A 16,396-nucleotide genomic window follows, 5' to 3' on the forward strand; every position below is an offset into this window, starting at 1 on the left:
TAAGATTACACATTTTGACATCAGTAGACTGTAGCTGTCATCATGTTTCTTTTATCTTTGGCAGGTCTGTACATGCTTATATCAGGAGTATCAGACCTGTTTCCAGAAAAAAAAGGTACAAGTAATGGAAGAAACTGGGAAAACATTCCTTGAGGTTTCAGAGATGCAGATTTTTTGCAAGTTTGAGAGCTTCTGCAAGCAACTTGAAAAGGTGTTGTCTTTGTTCATTCTCTTAAATCTCCATCCCACTTCTATCATAAGGCCTTGCAATGTGACGACGAATATTGTCTTTTGTAGATCAAGAAAATAATCACAGTGTTCAAGACATTTGAATCTCTTGAAAAGTCAAACATTGAAGGCATTGAGAAATCAGCCAGACAATTCCACACTGTGTCCATGAATCTGAAAAGGAAGAAGTATGACATGTTGTCCCCGAGGACGACTGAATTTGAAACTGATTTTGTGAAGTTCATGGCTCAAATGAGCCACATTGAGGTAAGTGTAATCTACAGCTTGTACCCAAATGTTGGTTCAAGCTCATTTTTTCAGGAAGCCTCAACCAGATGAAGATCTTTAGTGAAAGTTGGGAACAGGTTCATACGTGCAACATCACAGCAACACTCATTTACTCCAAACAGCCGTTGCATTCACACATGGCCACACTTAAAAGAATTACACGTTTAGGAACAGAAAGAAGGACTAGTAAGATTGTAGAATCTCTGAGGAATGAGGATCTACTGCTTGTATCGACACAGCTTGAAGCTGAAAAAAGAAAATAATATTGACGTTGTATTCTCAGAGTATCCCCACAATCTTGTCCTTTTCCACAGAGTCAGCTCCAGGCATTTATGTGTTCGTACTTCTCAAACATCATCTCATCTCAGCAAGCTCTTTGCCTGCTACAGCGGTCAGTACAATTTGCAGAATTTGGAAGTATGACATGAAGACTCTATTCTAACTGTGGCATTAAAAGGAAAAAATATAAGCAATCTATGAAATTTGTTTTGATAGTTTTCAGAAGCTGAACCTTCCCTGTCTTGCAACTCACATTTCCAACATTTTGGGTGTTATTCTTCAGCACTTTGCTTCAGAGGTGGAGTTTGTGAAAAAGGTATTCAGTTTGCTTGGGCTTAGATACCAAACAATAAACCTTATTAAACGTATTAAGCTGAAAGAAATCTTCAGATGAGTGAAACATTTTGAATTGAAAATGGAAGAAAACTGTTAATGATTTTAGTATGTTTTGTAAACTTCATTTGCAGGTCTTTGACAATCAGAAGGATGACATTCCATTATCCAGAAATATGCCACCAGTGGCTGGCAGGATTGGTTGGGTCAGACACCTCTATAAAAAGATAGAGGAGCCGATATTGTACATGAAAGTGAGACACAGTTTCTATCAGCAAAACAACTTTACAGTTATACTTCACAGTGACATTTTAACGACGATCAAATCTCCCTTCCTTTGCAGGAAAACTCGGACATCCTATGTAGTCCCGTGGGACAAGATGTGGTCAGAATGTACAATGGGACTGCAGCTATGTTGGTCGACTTTGAGCTTCTTCAACACGAAACGTGGATGGAGAAAGTTTCCAAACTAGATCACGGTTGGTTCTCTTGTTCTGATGTCATAATTTGACACTAATGGCAGAAAACAGCCCCTGTCGATTCCATTATTGCACACTGTTAAAACGAGCTTTCTCTGTTCCGTATAACAGTCTTGAACATTACCCTGCTGGTTCGCCACCCAAATACTGGAAAATTAGTCGTCAACTTTGACCCTAAAATAACCGAAGTCATTCGGGAGGCTAAGTGTTTGTTGAAAATGGGGCATAAGGTTCCAACGCAGGCTTCGCTTCTTATCAAGATGGAAAGCAAAATAAATGCCCATCACCTCAGACTAAAGGTAAACCGGGATTTACATTTTTTTTACGGGATTGTTTAACTTAAGAGAATTTGACCTGTATGCCTTTTTATAGACCATTCTGGAAGATTTTGAATCCACTTGTGAGAGCATACCCGCAGACTTCAACAGTTTGATGGCTTCAAAAATAAAAAACGTAAGCTTTTCATACCGTGTGTACGGCAGGTGGTCCGTCTTCTTTAGTGGGACATTGTTACTTGATGAATGTGAACCCTGCTGTAGGCAGTGGGAAGGGGTTTTGCCGATTTGAGAAATGTCTCGAGCAGACGTGTCCTGAAGAGCTTTTGATTGTAATTCTACATCCTTAAAATGTCCAGGTGGAATCTGCACTTCGACACGGTTCGGTGCTGCTGACCTGGTCTTCCCTCCTCCTGGACAAGTTCTTTCAAAATGTTGAAACTGCTCTGTCTGAGCTCCAAAATCTTGTAAAAAAGGTTTGTTGATGAATAAAAATTCTACTGATACTGAAAAGTATCAACATCAGGTTAAATGTCACATTGTTCAGATATGTTTGGGTTGGTGTGACAGCTCTCTTGGACAAAAGCCACGCTTCTAGATGCCACTTTCTTTTTCAGGTGCAGGATATTTGTAAGATACAAATTGATGATGTCCTCAAAGACATGTCTGAGACTGTTCTGATAGAGCTCCCAGAAGGCCGTGCATCTTTGCTGCAGCAGCTGGTTGACCACAATAAGGCATGACCATCTTATTTTTATTCTCCATATCCATTAAGGGAAGTTAAAGTGTTTTTCATCCATTACGTGAGTTTGAAACAATCATTACTTTGTCAAAGAGCAAAGGCTCGATGTCGTGGTTTGAGTAAACTTTTGAGTTTTCCAATGAACTCTGAATTCTGTTTCATTGAAACGCTCGTAGTGCAACTATTCCTCTTTTGTTTTTCAGAACCGTTGTAAGGAGTGGGCAAAGACACTGGATTACAAATGCAGTTATGTTAAAGGAGCTGTTATGGAGTTGGGTAATGTGTTAAGTGCTATTTATGAACCAAAAGGCACCAAGATTGTGGAGGAACCTGTTCAAGGTGTGTAGCACAAATGTAAATGACTTTTCTTTTCGTATAATTAGCATCTCAGCTTTTTTTATACATATATATATAAATTTCAGGGAGGAGTGTGACCTTCTCAAGAGAGAGCAAGAGGCTTTTAGAGGGTCCATTGAAAGATAAACAGATCAAGTTCGAAAAGGTATGATTGGATACCAACTGCAAAACATGTCTTTTCTATAAACTGTTGTGTGCCAACACAGGCATTAATGCCTCAAATAAAAAATCCTCATTTCAGGAGTTTAAGAAGCTTTATGAACTCTTCAGTACAAAGGTATTCGATGCACTTGTCAAAAGCACCAAGTTATCCCTGGAGATCCTTAAAAGGAGAATTTGTGGCACCAAGTGAGTATTTCTGGGTTTAAATAAGAAGAACAGTATCACAAAGAAAGGAAATAACCTCTGAAAGAGTAAAATCAATAAATGTGTATTTTAGCACTTACCAGAGGGCAAAGATTAAGCCGAAGGTGGTCCCACTGATTCAGTCTGAAGCCCAACTGGACAAACCCAATATGGTGAGTTATTTTTTTCTTTCTACTCATGGTTGGATGATTTTCATTCGCTACAATGGTTTATGGTCAGGGGAAATACATTATCTTTAATTCTTTGCCTGTCTTGTCAAGCACTACAATGTTGCTACTATGTCTGATATTTGTCCTCAGGTAATGATTCCCAATGTAGATGAGATCCAACAGGCCATAAATCAACTTGTTGACTGTGTGTTGGAGGTTAGCAAGGGTGTTGCTTGGCAGAAGGAGTACAGTCAAGATGACACACAGAACAAAGGTTACTAACTGTCAGCATGCACATACATGACAGCAGACACCTGATAAAACAAGTCCGCAAATGGGGATCTCCCATAAATTGTCATTTGATCAGTTATAATTAGGATTATTTCATTTAAACTTTCATGTATTATATTAGTTTTAATATCATACATTTTTTAAGTTGTTAGATACGAGCATGCAGAAGTCTGTGAAGATGTTTCAAGTGCACTGACTTGTGTGTGTAAACAGGAGCGAGGGGCCTTGGCTGCAATTAGTTATTGTGACGACATTATCACGAGATCATGAGTTTATTCTACTTTTATCTGAGGATAACAAAACTACTTTCCATGGGATAACAAGGTCAATTGCTATAGTTTCCACCAGAAAATGACCGTATAAAGATGCAGCTTATCAGCAGTCAACAAGCAACCTAAATCCCCCAAAAAGCTGTTATCCTGCGTAAAATGTAACTTTTAACAATACAATGGCTGCACAAATACTGCTTTAAAAATGAAATCCCACAACAGACATTGTCAAAATAGCTTACTGTTTTCATCTGACAATCAGGTGTCTGATAAGTAAAACAATCATTTGAACAGGATTGGTTTTGTTCATGAAATTGTCAAGATCAACGTTTGGTTAAAACTGTGTTTAAATTAATTTATTTTCCCTTTTTTTTGTCCTATTTTCATCACAAAAGGCAACAATTTCTTCCAGAGTGTTTTTGAACACAGGGACATTAAAAAAGTTGTGGTCGATCTGAAAACTGCAATCAGCTCCCAGAAGGAACAAGCAAGTGACATTTTGAAGCATTTCGATCCTTTCAGGGTGATTTGGAATGTGGACAGGAACCTCAAAGTCCAGGTTTGTTTTCCCTAGAAGACATGTTGGCTGTTTTTTCCCCTATAATGATAACGGTTTAATTGTCTTCATTTTTTTTTTTTACAGGAATTTATGGGTAGCAATCCATCCCTGATTCAGATTAAATCTGAAATCCAGTACTACGACTCAGTTGAGCAAGACATTGATGCTATCAAGCCTGAGATTGTTTTTGGGTCTACTGAACTTTCAACAGGTAAGCTGTTGTTTTTTTTTTTCTTTTTTACTTCTATGCTGCCTTGCGAAAGTATTCGGTCCCTTGAACTTTTCAACCTTTTGCCACATTTCAGGCTTCACACAAAGATAGAAAATGTATTTTTTTTGTGAAGAAAACAACAAGTGGGACACAATCGTGAAGTGGAATGAAACTAATTTCAATGTGTCAAACGTTTTTAACAAATAAAAAACTGCACCGCCTTTAGCTGCAATTACAGCTGCAAGTTGCTTGGGGTATGTCTCTATCAGTTTTGCACATTGAGAGACTGAAATTCTTGCCCATTCTTCCTTGCAAAACAGCTCGAACTCAGTGAGGTTGGATGGAGAGCGTTTGTGAACAGCAGTCTTCAGCTCTTTCCACAGATTCTCGATTGGATTCAGGTCTGGACTTTGACTTGGCCATTCCAACACCTAGATACGTTTATTTGTGAACCATTCCATTGTAGATTTGGCTTTATGTTTTGGATCATTGTCTTGTTGGAAGATAAATCTCCGTCCCAGTCTCAGGTCTCTTGCAAACTCCAACAGGTTTTCTTCCAGAATGGTCCTGTATTTGGCCCCATCCATCTTCCCATCAATTTTGACCATCCTCCCTGTCCCTGCTGACAAAAAGCCGGCCCAAACCATGATGCTGCCACCACCATGTTTGACAGTGGGGATGGTGTGTTCAGGGTGATGAGCTGTGTTGCTTTTACGCCAAACATATCGTTTTGCATTGTGGCCAAACAGTTGGATTTTGGTTTCATCTGACCAGAGCACCTTCTTCCACATGTTTGGTGTGTCTCCCAGGTGGCTTGTGGCAAACTTTAAACAACACTTTTTATGGATATCTTTGTGAAATGGCTTTCTTCTTACCACTCTTCCATAAAGGCCAGATTTGTGCAGTGTACGTGTGATTGTTGTCCTATGGACAGACTCTCCCACCTCAGCTGTAGATCTCTGCAGTTCATCCAGAGTGATCATGGGCCTCTTGGCTGCATCTCTGATCAGTCTTCTCCTTGTTCCAGATGAAAGTTTGGAGGGACGGCCGGGTCTTGGTAGATTTGCAGTGGTCTGATACTCCTTTCATTTCAGTATGATTGCTTGCACAGTGCTCCTTGGGAAGCTTGGGAAATCTTTTTGTTAGGGATGGCTCGTTTGACACGGACGCTTCGGCGCTCGTTTCATCTTCGTGAAGCAAAGTGGTTCGGCACAATGTTCCGGGGCGTGTATGAAATGGCGCTAATCACGTGATTGATGACGTCCGAAGCGCCGAATGCATTGTTTGGTGGAACCACGGTTCAGAGGTCTCTCATCGTTTGAACACTTGGGCGCGCTATTCTCTATAAAAGGAGAATGAATCCCAAACTGGTTTCCCAACCAGTTCTGTTGCCCTGTCAGAATTGAATTCAATTCATTGCTCTTTTCCATGGCTTCTGGCAAGAAACGTTTTGTGGCTTGGGATCACTTCACCTTGGTTTCTCCTAATAAGGTGATACTATTGTATAGGGGTAGGCGGTATGCACGGTATCATACCTTATGCGGTATTTTTCACCAATGGTAGAGATTTTTTTGCCATACCTTATACCGCAATAGCTCATGAGTCCTGTAGATGGCAGTAATGCAAAGTTTTGAACATCCGCTTGGATATGCCGTGCGACAGTAATTGCAAGACAAGGTAACACGAGTAATTTGTTTTACCACCTGCGGGGTAACCATGCTCCGGAATATGAAACGAGTCAAAGCCGGTGTTCTGTCGATTTCTCCTACTTGTCGAGATTTGCTACTTTGTGGTTTTGCGCATGCGCCGAGCCGATTTTCTAAGTTTCGTTTTCACGCCCATAATGTTTTGCTACCCTGCGTCTCAGCTGGTGTGTAACGGTAACATCCTCAAAATCCTGATTATTTTCTCTTTTGGAAGACATGGAAAGTAATAAAACACTCATCGTATTAACAAGCAGTTTAACATGCACAAATGGGGTGTCTGAAACATGACGCATATTTGAGCATGTTGAATAAGTGGAAGGCGCCTATGAAAGTTCCATTATCCAAGAGGCAGCGGCTTTTCTCTCACAGAGTTTATTCGAGGAAATGTACCTTTTCTTGTTTTTTAAATATAAATATAACGTATATATTTTTTATATTTCCTGTGTTTTCTGTTTTGCACAATAAATTTAATTTAATATTGCTGCAAAAATCCTGATTGAAAGTGTTTATTTGGTGCTATGGTAACCACTGAGAAACTGTTCTGTTGTAATTTATATACAAAAGTACCATACCGCGGTATATACCGTATACCGTCAGTGGCTCAAATTTTACCGGGGTATACATTTTAGGCCATACCGCCCACCCCTACTATTGTACAATATACTATTGTGTGATGTAAGATGTTTGCTAGTTTTTGTTTTTCAAGTGTAAATATAAGCTTTATTATTATTATGGGTATGCATGCTAATATAGTTCTCTTCTTAAAATAAGGGGGCAGCACATTTAAGAATCTAAGTTATGTAGGACAATACATTCATTTTGGACTTGTTTATTTAGCACATATCACAAACAAAGCGCTTGCGGCCATTATTACACAGCTGTGTCCCGTGTACCAAAAGCCTCTCTGTCTGTGTTCTGACAGAAAGGTGTGTTAATTACGCAAAGTGTTTCTGAATTATTTAAAACAACTAAAGTGTACTATTATTCTTAGCTATGGATGATGTCTTTAACTAGACATCATGTAGATGGTGGGTTGACGCAGTCACTTAACTGATAGCTCAGTGATTAGCTTAGTGGCTTTTGCATCCAAAGGTTATGAGTTTGAATCCAGCATTTTACAAGTTTGCCCTGCGTTTATTTTCTTGATATGCAGAATTTTATTTTTGTAGTGTCAAGGAAGCAAAAGCTTGATTCTGTGTGGGTGGATATGATTGTTATGGATGTGCAACCATTTTCTATTGTGGAAGATAAAGGTTTCAAGGTACGGTGGCTAGTAGTTCTAGTAGAACTACTAGCCACTTTCAATGTAACACAAGCACTTGTCATATAAAATCACAATTTTCTTTCTTTTACGCTTTTTATTTTGTACATATTAAAGTATAACAAGGACAATGAGGCTGGTTGAAGCAGATGATACTTGCGGTGCACCACCAGATTCCACTGTTCTGTGTGGTTTCAAAGCCCCGAAACTTTGGTTCATTTCCTGGCACAATCAGATGAACTCTGTGGAAGCTTCATGAGGCTTCACCGGCCATCCCTACTTTTTGTATCCAAATCCGGCTTTAAACTTCTCCACAACAGTATCTCGGACCTGCCTGGTGTGTTCCTTGTTGTTCATGATGCTCTCTGCGCTTTGAACAGAACCCTGAGACTATCACAGAGCAGCTGCATTTCTACGGAGACTTGATTACACACAGGTGGATTCTGTTTATCATCATCAGTCATTTGGGACAACATTGGATCATTCAGAGATCCTCACTGAACTTCTGGAGAGAGGCCCCGTTTACACAATAGGAAGACGCAGATATTTTCCTGCGGTTTGGCCTCTCATTTACACCAAAACCCCGTTTTTATCACAGAAAACGATTATTTCTAAAACCTCCGGCCAAAGTGGAGATGTCTGATAACGCCGGTTATGTGTTGCCGTGTCAACTGGGAGAAACGGCGTTCTAGGTTCTTAAACGTCACATTATGCGCCAGAAAATGCTTAACGTCATGCGAGCGCCTTATGTTTACAGTTTGTTTGGCTACTGATCAGGATTATCATGGATGATGTTAAAGTTCTACTAATTTTTACGTTTGTGCAAACGATTCTGGCCTTATTGCATTTGCCACCCCAAACCTGCTCGCACAGTTCAAAATAGAGGAGCATCACTTTTCCGTGGCTCTCCTGCGTCCAGTATCCACTGACTGTCTATATTTCCCTCTTATTGCCTTCAGTTTTGTTGTGATATTTGCTCGCGTTACCTCCTCCTTCACATGAGGAAAGTCCTCGATTCTGAGGATTTTGATTGGCTTGCATGGCTTTATTCGCGCTTTTATGCGGGTTGATGTAAATGACAAGTTTTTTGAAAACGATGTTGTGTGCACGATGTTATTATTGAAAACGGAGGGGGGGAAATATTCGTTTCTCTAAATACCCGGCTATGTGTAACTGTGGCCTGAGTTTGCTGCACTGAAAGTAAAGGGGCCGAATAATATTGCACGCCCCACTTTTCAGTTATTTATTTGTTAAAAAAGTTTGACACATCCAATAAATTTCATTCCACTTCACGATTGTGTCCCACTTGTTGTTGATTCTTCACAAAAAAATAAAATGTTATATCTTTATGTTTGAAGCCTGAAATGTGGCAAAAGGTTGAAATGTTCAAGGGGGCCGAATACTTTCACAAGGCACTGTATCTACGGCCTGGTAAGGATCAGAGGATTTATCCATTATGATCTGTTAAACCTTAAAACTGAAGGAGGGTGTACAATCTTTTTCAGGGTAAATGCTGATTGGAAAACCCATGATATTGGTTGTACCGTCACATGTTAGCCTTTGCTAGTTTTTTTTTTTAATTTGGTGTTTTAAAGGAGTGATTCAAGCTTTACATGGGAAATTCTTTCTCTTTCCTTTTTTTAGGTTTATTAAAGAAGGCATTGATGGCTGAGACCAAAGCCTGGAAGAAACTGATCTGCAGATACTTGAAGGAGGATTACAAGAAGAAAATGATTAACATCAGTTTACACATCAACAAATACCTTGTACAAGTATCGCATTCTGTTTCTAATCTGGAAGATGTGCGTCATGCCATGGGCACCCTGTCAAAGCTTCGAGATGCTGAAATTCAGACTGATATGACATTAATTTCTATTGAGGTATGACTAGGACGGTCATTCATTTTTTTAGACATATACAGTACCTTAAGCAGAGCTCCCTCTTTGACCTTTACAGTTGCAAACATTGCAGACTGATAAGAAACATGAAATAATGTTGTTTACAGGAAGCCTTTGAAATATTGACCAAAAATGAAGCAGAAGTGACCAAAAGAGAAGCAGAAGGAGTGTACAATCTGAGGCATCTCTTCACACAACTTCAGTCTAAAGCTGTTAGTACTATCAAGACATTCAGGCTTTTTTCTTTAAATGATTTTTTTCATGATGTGTTCCTCTGTAACAAAGCTTCGATAATGAATTTTGAACTCGGATTTTCTCAGAGATCAGTGCAAGATGAGCTGGTTTGCATGCAGCCCAAGTTCAAACGAAACCTTGTGGAATGTGTTGCTGTTTTCGAGAAGGATGTTTACTCTTTTAAGGAAGAATACGACTCTGTAAGTAATCTGTGAATGACCTTGTTTCTATGGGTGTTTGGAAAAATGTAGACGTTCTTATCAGCTCATATGATCCTGCATTTCAGGAAGGCCCAATGGTTGAAGGAATTCCTCCACAAGTAGCCAGCAGGCAGCTGCAAGCCTTTCAGGTACCATTACTGCTCACTCTCACCGTTCTATATTCCAGTTAATGTTTTACGCTTAAAACATGTGAGGAAGAAGAAGAAAAGCCTTTAGCTTTATTTTGAGTGGAAGATTATCTATTTTGATAGAGACTTATAAAGACAAATTGAAAAGAAATTCAAATCAAAAGACTACAAACTACATGAAACAGCAGTACAAAAATGTGAAATTACATTTAATTTGAATTTTGGTTTTGGTTTTATAAACATGGCAGTTTTCTTCTCGTTTGCTGAATCTAATTTTATTGCCAAAAAATGTTCTTTTTACTCAGGCTAGATTTGATGAACTGTGGAGAAATTTCACCACATATACTTCTGGGGAGCAACTTCTCGGCTTACCTGTTACGGAGAATAACTTTCTACACCAGAAGAAGTTTGTTACTATCCTGACAAAGCTTTCTATCAGAGCCATCAATGAAAATTCCATTAATATTAACTAACAAAGATTGTAATATCTTTTAAGGATTTTTCCTTTTTTTTTTTTAGAAAAGAGCTTGAGCTGCTTCGGAAACTCTACGGCCTGTATGATACAGTGATGAGTAAGATCAGTGGGTACTATAAAATCCTGTGGACAGACGTGGACATTGAAAAGATCAATGCAGAACTTGTGGAATTTCAGAATAGGTGGAGTATTTCTGAGCCATTACAACCTGCTTTGTGCCAGCATTGTATTTTTGATTTCTTTTGTATTCCTGTGATAGATATATTGTTTATCATCTCTATTTGTAGGTGCCGGAAGCTGCCCAAAGCACTAAAGGACTGGCAAGCCTTCCTTGACCTAAAGAGGACCATTGATGATTTCAATGAGTCGTGCCCGCTGCTGGAATTGATGGCAAACAAATCCATGATGCGGAGACACTGGGACCGGATTGGAGACTTAACTGGACACCAATTTGAGGTGGAGTCCAAAACCTTTATGCTGAAGAACATCATGGAAGCCCCTTTGCTGAAGTACAAGGATGATATTGAGGTTCGCTGGAAGTTTGAATACATTTAATTCCACAGTTCTAGCAACAATATTTCTTCTTTTTGTATGTGTCTAACCTCCTTAGCCTGGCTTTCTTCATTCATAGGACATCTCCATATCTGCTGTAAAAGAGAAGGATATTGAGGCCAAATTGTCACAGGTAAAAGACTTGTGGTCTGGTCAGACCCTTAGTTTGATGACATTCAAGGATAGAGGAGAACTAATGCTGAAGGGGGCAGAGACAGCAGAGATTCTTACCATCCTGGAGGATAGCTTGATGGTACTGGGCTCACTGCTAAGCAACAGGTAATACAAGTTAACAACAGCTTCAGATTTACATTCCACTGATTAAATCAGTTCCTAAGGAGCCTTGAACTCCGGAACAATATAATGAAAGTCTGTTAAACTAAAGTGAATGTACGCACTTAGTTAAAGAGGAAGAAGTAGAAATAAACTTATCTTGTTCTTAACAGATTTGACATTTACCAACAGCATTTTACAACACCTTTAAAGTTTTAAGTAGCTTGTGTCCTTATCTGCTTTGTACAGGTACAGTGCATACTACAAAACAGAGATCCAGGATTGGCTCTCCAATCTTTCAACATCATCGGAAGTCATTGAACAGTGGGTTATTGTGCAAAACTTGTGGATCTACTTGGAAGCTGTGTTTGTTGGGGGTGACATCGCCAAAGACCTCCCACAGGTGCAGTTCATGCTTTCTATCCTGAGGAAAACTACACCTTAGAATGCTTCCTTAAGTAAAATTCAAACCGCCCTTTTTTTTTCTATTACAGGAGGCAAAACGCTTTCAAGATATCGACAAGTCCTGGATTAAGGTCATGCAGCGTGCTCAGAAGGTGCCAAAAGTGGTGGACTGCTGTGTGGGTGACCCAATGTTAGGGCATCACCTACCCGAGCTTCAGAAACAGCTAGAGCTCTGTCAGAAATCTCTTGCGGGGTAATTCTTTACGAACAACATTAGTCCAAATACTTTAGATTGACTCAAAAAATAAGATGTGCAGAATTAAATAGATTGTTGTTATACCAGTGCAGTGGGTGTTGATGTTACGTATTTCTAATTTAACAGTTACCTTGAGAAGAAGAGGCTCCTTTTTCCAAGATTCTTCTTTGTATCCGATCCATCTCTTTTGGAAATCCTTGGACAAGCCAGCGACTCTCATACAATTCAGGTTAGAATGAGTTTGAACATTGTTGTCACTATGAATATATGGATATACATTTACCTATATATAGATATATATCATTTTTAAATTCATTTATTTATGTATTCAGTTATTGTTTTAATTAATATAAATTACAGCCATACATCTGAATGTTTGCATGATGTCTTAAAATGAAAATTCAAATAATCACTATGACCTCTTTAAGTTTTACTTGGATAACTTTCAAGTTGACATTTTATCACTTGACAAAAGTCAATTTTGATACAATTGTGTTTCAGTCTCATCTCCTTGGAGTGTTTGACAATGTCAACGAAGCAGAGTTTCATCCAACGAAATATAACAAGATTTTGGCCGTTCTCTCACAGGAAGGGGAGAAATTACCGGTATGTCGTGTGCTTTTAAAGAGTTTAACTGATTCATTTTGGTTTTCTCAACATGTAAAAATATTCCATTGTACAGCCCCAATTCCTAAAAGGTTTGACCACTGTTTAATGTATAATTAAAAACGGAATGCAGTGATTTACAAATCTCATGGATGGTCCCACTCCTTCTTTGTCCGGAGGACGCAGCGTCTGTGATTTCTAAAAAGAATTTTAAATTTTGATTTGTCTAATGACAAAACAATTCTACACTTTTCCTCAGTTCACTCTAAATGAACCATGGTCCAGAGAAGATGGCAGCGTTTCTGGATGGCATTCACATAGGTTTCTTCTTTGCATGATAGAGCTTCTTACTTGCATTTGTGCATGGCAAGGCAAGCTGTTCTCACAGACAGTGGTTTCTGGAAGTGTTCCTGAGCACATGTAGTGAATTCCATGACAAAATTATTGTGAAAAGTTTGTAATACAGAGCTGCCTGAGGGCCCAACGACGACAGAGATTCTACATAGATAGATTCTATCAATCTTTGAATGATATTTTGTACTGTAGACCAGTACAAGCTCTGCAGTTGCCTGATAACGAGCTGATCATTTCAATCAGGTGTGTTGGAGCAGGAAACCTTTAAAACATGCGGGGCAGTGGTCCCCGAGGACCAGGTTTGAAAAACACTGCAGTAGACAATGAAATATTGTGCTACTTTGAGGAACAGTGTTCTGAAATTGCTCCAACATTTGTTGACATAGTTTTTTTGCAGGTTGCTGAGCCCCTGCTCCCTGCTACTTTAAGGGGCTTTTCCAATACCCAGTCATATCCAGCTGCTACACGTTCCTCCAGCTGTTTCCTTTTAGTAGCACTTGCTTTTCCAGCCTATTGCAGATCCCTTCCCAACTTATTTGAGACATTTTGCTACCATCAAGTTCAAAATATTTCATTAAACAGTAAAATGTCTCACTTTCAACATTTTATGTTTTCTTTGACCTAATTTCAACAGAGTGTCCCGACTATATTGAAATTGGGGCTGTAAATCCCTTTTACAGTTCGTGTAAATGGAAAAAAAAAAAAGATTTCTAATCTTTGGTAGTTTAATCTGTAACATTGCTTGGGTGTATCAATTCTTCGGTTTTTAGAAATCTTTGATAATTGCAGTTTGATAAACGTGTATTTCTGCTTTCAGCTGGACAAATGTGTCATGGCGCAGGGAGCTGTGGAGCTCTGGCTTGGAGAGCTGTTGCTGCAACAGCAAGCCTCCTTACACTCCATCATCAGAGCTTCAGATCTAGAGATAAACGATGAAGACTTTGACCTTCTCACTTTCCTTGACAAATATCAAGCACAGGTGAGTAGACAACATTGTGGCCGCTTGGAAATACATTTAGCAGGTTGATTTCTAATGCAAGCCAGTATCTATCAGGTCGCCATGGCTTGCACCTCCAGCAGGTTGTACTGTGTGATATTTGCTTTTGTTATAGATTTTCTCCACAGCTTCAGTCTTGTACTAAATCTATGACACAACTTTCCTCCTTTGTGGAAAAAAGTTTTTTAAATAACAAGTGTGAATATCTTTGGAGTTTTGTACGGAAGCCCAGAGCGGACGTGGTACGTATAAACTTTTGTTTGATGGTTTTCGATCATTTCCAGAAAACAATAATCGTTTTCTCCAGATAACGAGATAATTATCTCGTTATCTGGAGAAAACCATCAAAAAAAAAGTTTATACGTACCACGTCCGCTCTGGGCTTCCGTAGTTTTGAGAGATACGATGGTATCATAATTGATTTCTATATTCATAGAGTTCCCAAGATTCATTTTATTCTGCCTTGTCTGTTTTAAGGTGGGCTTGTTAGGAATCCAGATGCTTTGGACAAGAGATTCTGAAGAGGCCCTAAGAATCGCTGCCGATAAGAAGGAGATCATGCCTCTTACGAAAAAGAGGTTTCACAACCTACTCAGCATGCTCATTAAACAAACCACCTGTGACCTGAGCAAATTTGACAGAGTCAAATATGAAACACTTGTCACAATTCATGTGCACCAGAGTGACATTTTTAATGACCTGGTAAGGTTTTTTTCTTCAGTAAATGTCTGTTCTTTTCTTTCTGTAAAACACTTGAGTTAAGCTCCGCTTTGTTTGCAGGTAAAGAAGCGTGTGAAATGTATCAGCGACTTTGAATGGCTGAAGCAGAGCAGATTTTACTTCAAGGAGGATCTGGACAAAGTCATTGTATCCATAACTAATGTCGACTTCATCTATCAGAACGAGTTCTTAGGCTGTACTGATCGGCTGGTCATCACCCCTCTGACTGACAGGCAAGAAAAGAGAAAATTGATTTTTATAAGCAACTTGCTGTAATAAGTCAACTTTGCTTGTAGGTTTTAATTCCTATGTTGCATTCAAGAACATTTTTTTTTTTCTACAAAGGTGTTATATCACACTGGCCCAGGCTCTGGGCATGAGTATGGGAGGAGCTCCTGCTGGGCCAGCCGGCACCGGTAAGACTGAAACCACCAAAGACATGGGTCGTTGCCTTGGCAAGTACGTTGTGGTCTTCAACTGCTCGGACCAAATGGACTTCAGAGGACTCGGCAGGATATATAAAGGTACATTAGGCAATGAAACAAGTCATCGAGCAGTGGTGTACAGTTTCATTTATGTGATGTCCTATTGTGTTTTTATTTTCCAGGCCTTGCACAGTCAGGGTCCTGGGGCTGCTTCGATGAGTTCAACAGAATCGACCTGCCAGTGCTTTCCGTTGCTGCTCAGCAGATCTCAATTGTTCTGACATCACGAAAGAAACACAGAAGCACTTTCATTTTTACGGACGGAGACTGCGTGAACTTGAATCCAGAGTTCGGCCTGTTTATCACCATGGTAAGACATGGAAACACACAGTCCTATTAAAAGAAACTCCTTGAAACTAGATGGAAAACATTAGATATACAGTATATACAAAGATATGTCATGCCTCTGTATCTAGAATCCAGGATATGCAGGCCGTCAGGAACTTCCTGAAAATCTAAAAGTGCAGTTCAGGACAGTGTCCATGATGGTGCCAGACAGGCAGGTGGGTCAAGGCTTCTTTCTGTGGAGAGAAACGTTTTTCTTTTTGCTGTGGTCCTAACACATCCCTCTACACTTTTGTCTCCGACAGATTATAATGAGAGTCAAACTAGCCAGTTGTGGATTCAATGAGAATGTTAACTTAGCACAGAAATTCTTTGTTCTTTACAAACTTTGTGAGGAGCAACTCACAAAACAGGTGAGAATCTTGTTAGCATTTCATAAGTCCTATTTTGTTTGGTTATTGAACTACTGACATATAACCTCTGCTATTTGACAGGTCCACTATGACTTTGGACTAAGGAACATCCTGTCTGTGTTGAGAACACTTGGGGCGTGTAAAAGAGCTCGACCTGATGACACTGAGTCCAGCACTGTCATGAGAGTGCTTCGTGACATGAATCTGTCCAAACTGGTATCACACAAACTTAGTTCTTACCAACAGCTGTGATATATTGAATTGTATTGAATTGTGGGTGTGAAAGTATACTCTGTACACT

General features: G+C 39.4%; 1 pseudogene; it reads left to right on the forward strand.

Moving 5' to 3' along the window:
- The window catches only part of LOC142376963 (dynein axonemal heavy chain 8-like), a 67,655-nt pseudogene that overhangs the window by 24,053 nt on the left and 27,206 nt on the right, over window positions 1–16,396 (forward strand).

This window comes from Odontesthes bonariensis, chromosome 3 (genome assembly GCF_027942865.1).
Source record: "Odontesthes bonariensis isolate fOdoBon6 chromosome 3, fOdoBon6.hap1, whole genome shotgun sequence".
NCBI classification, from domain to species: Eukaryota; Metazoa; Chordata; class Actinopteri; order Atheriniformes; family Atherinopsidae; genus Odontesthes; species Odontesthes bonariensis.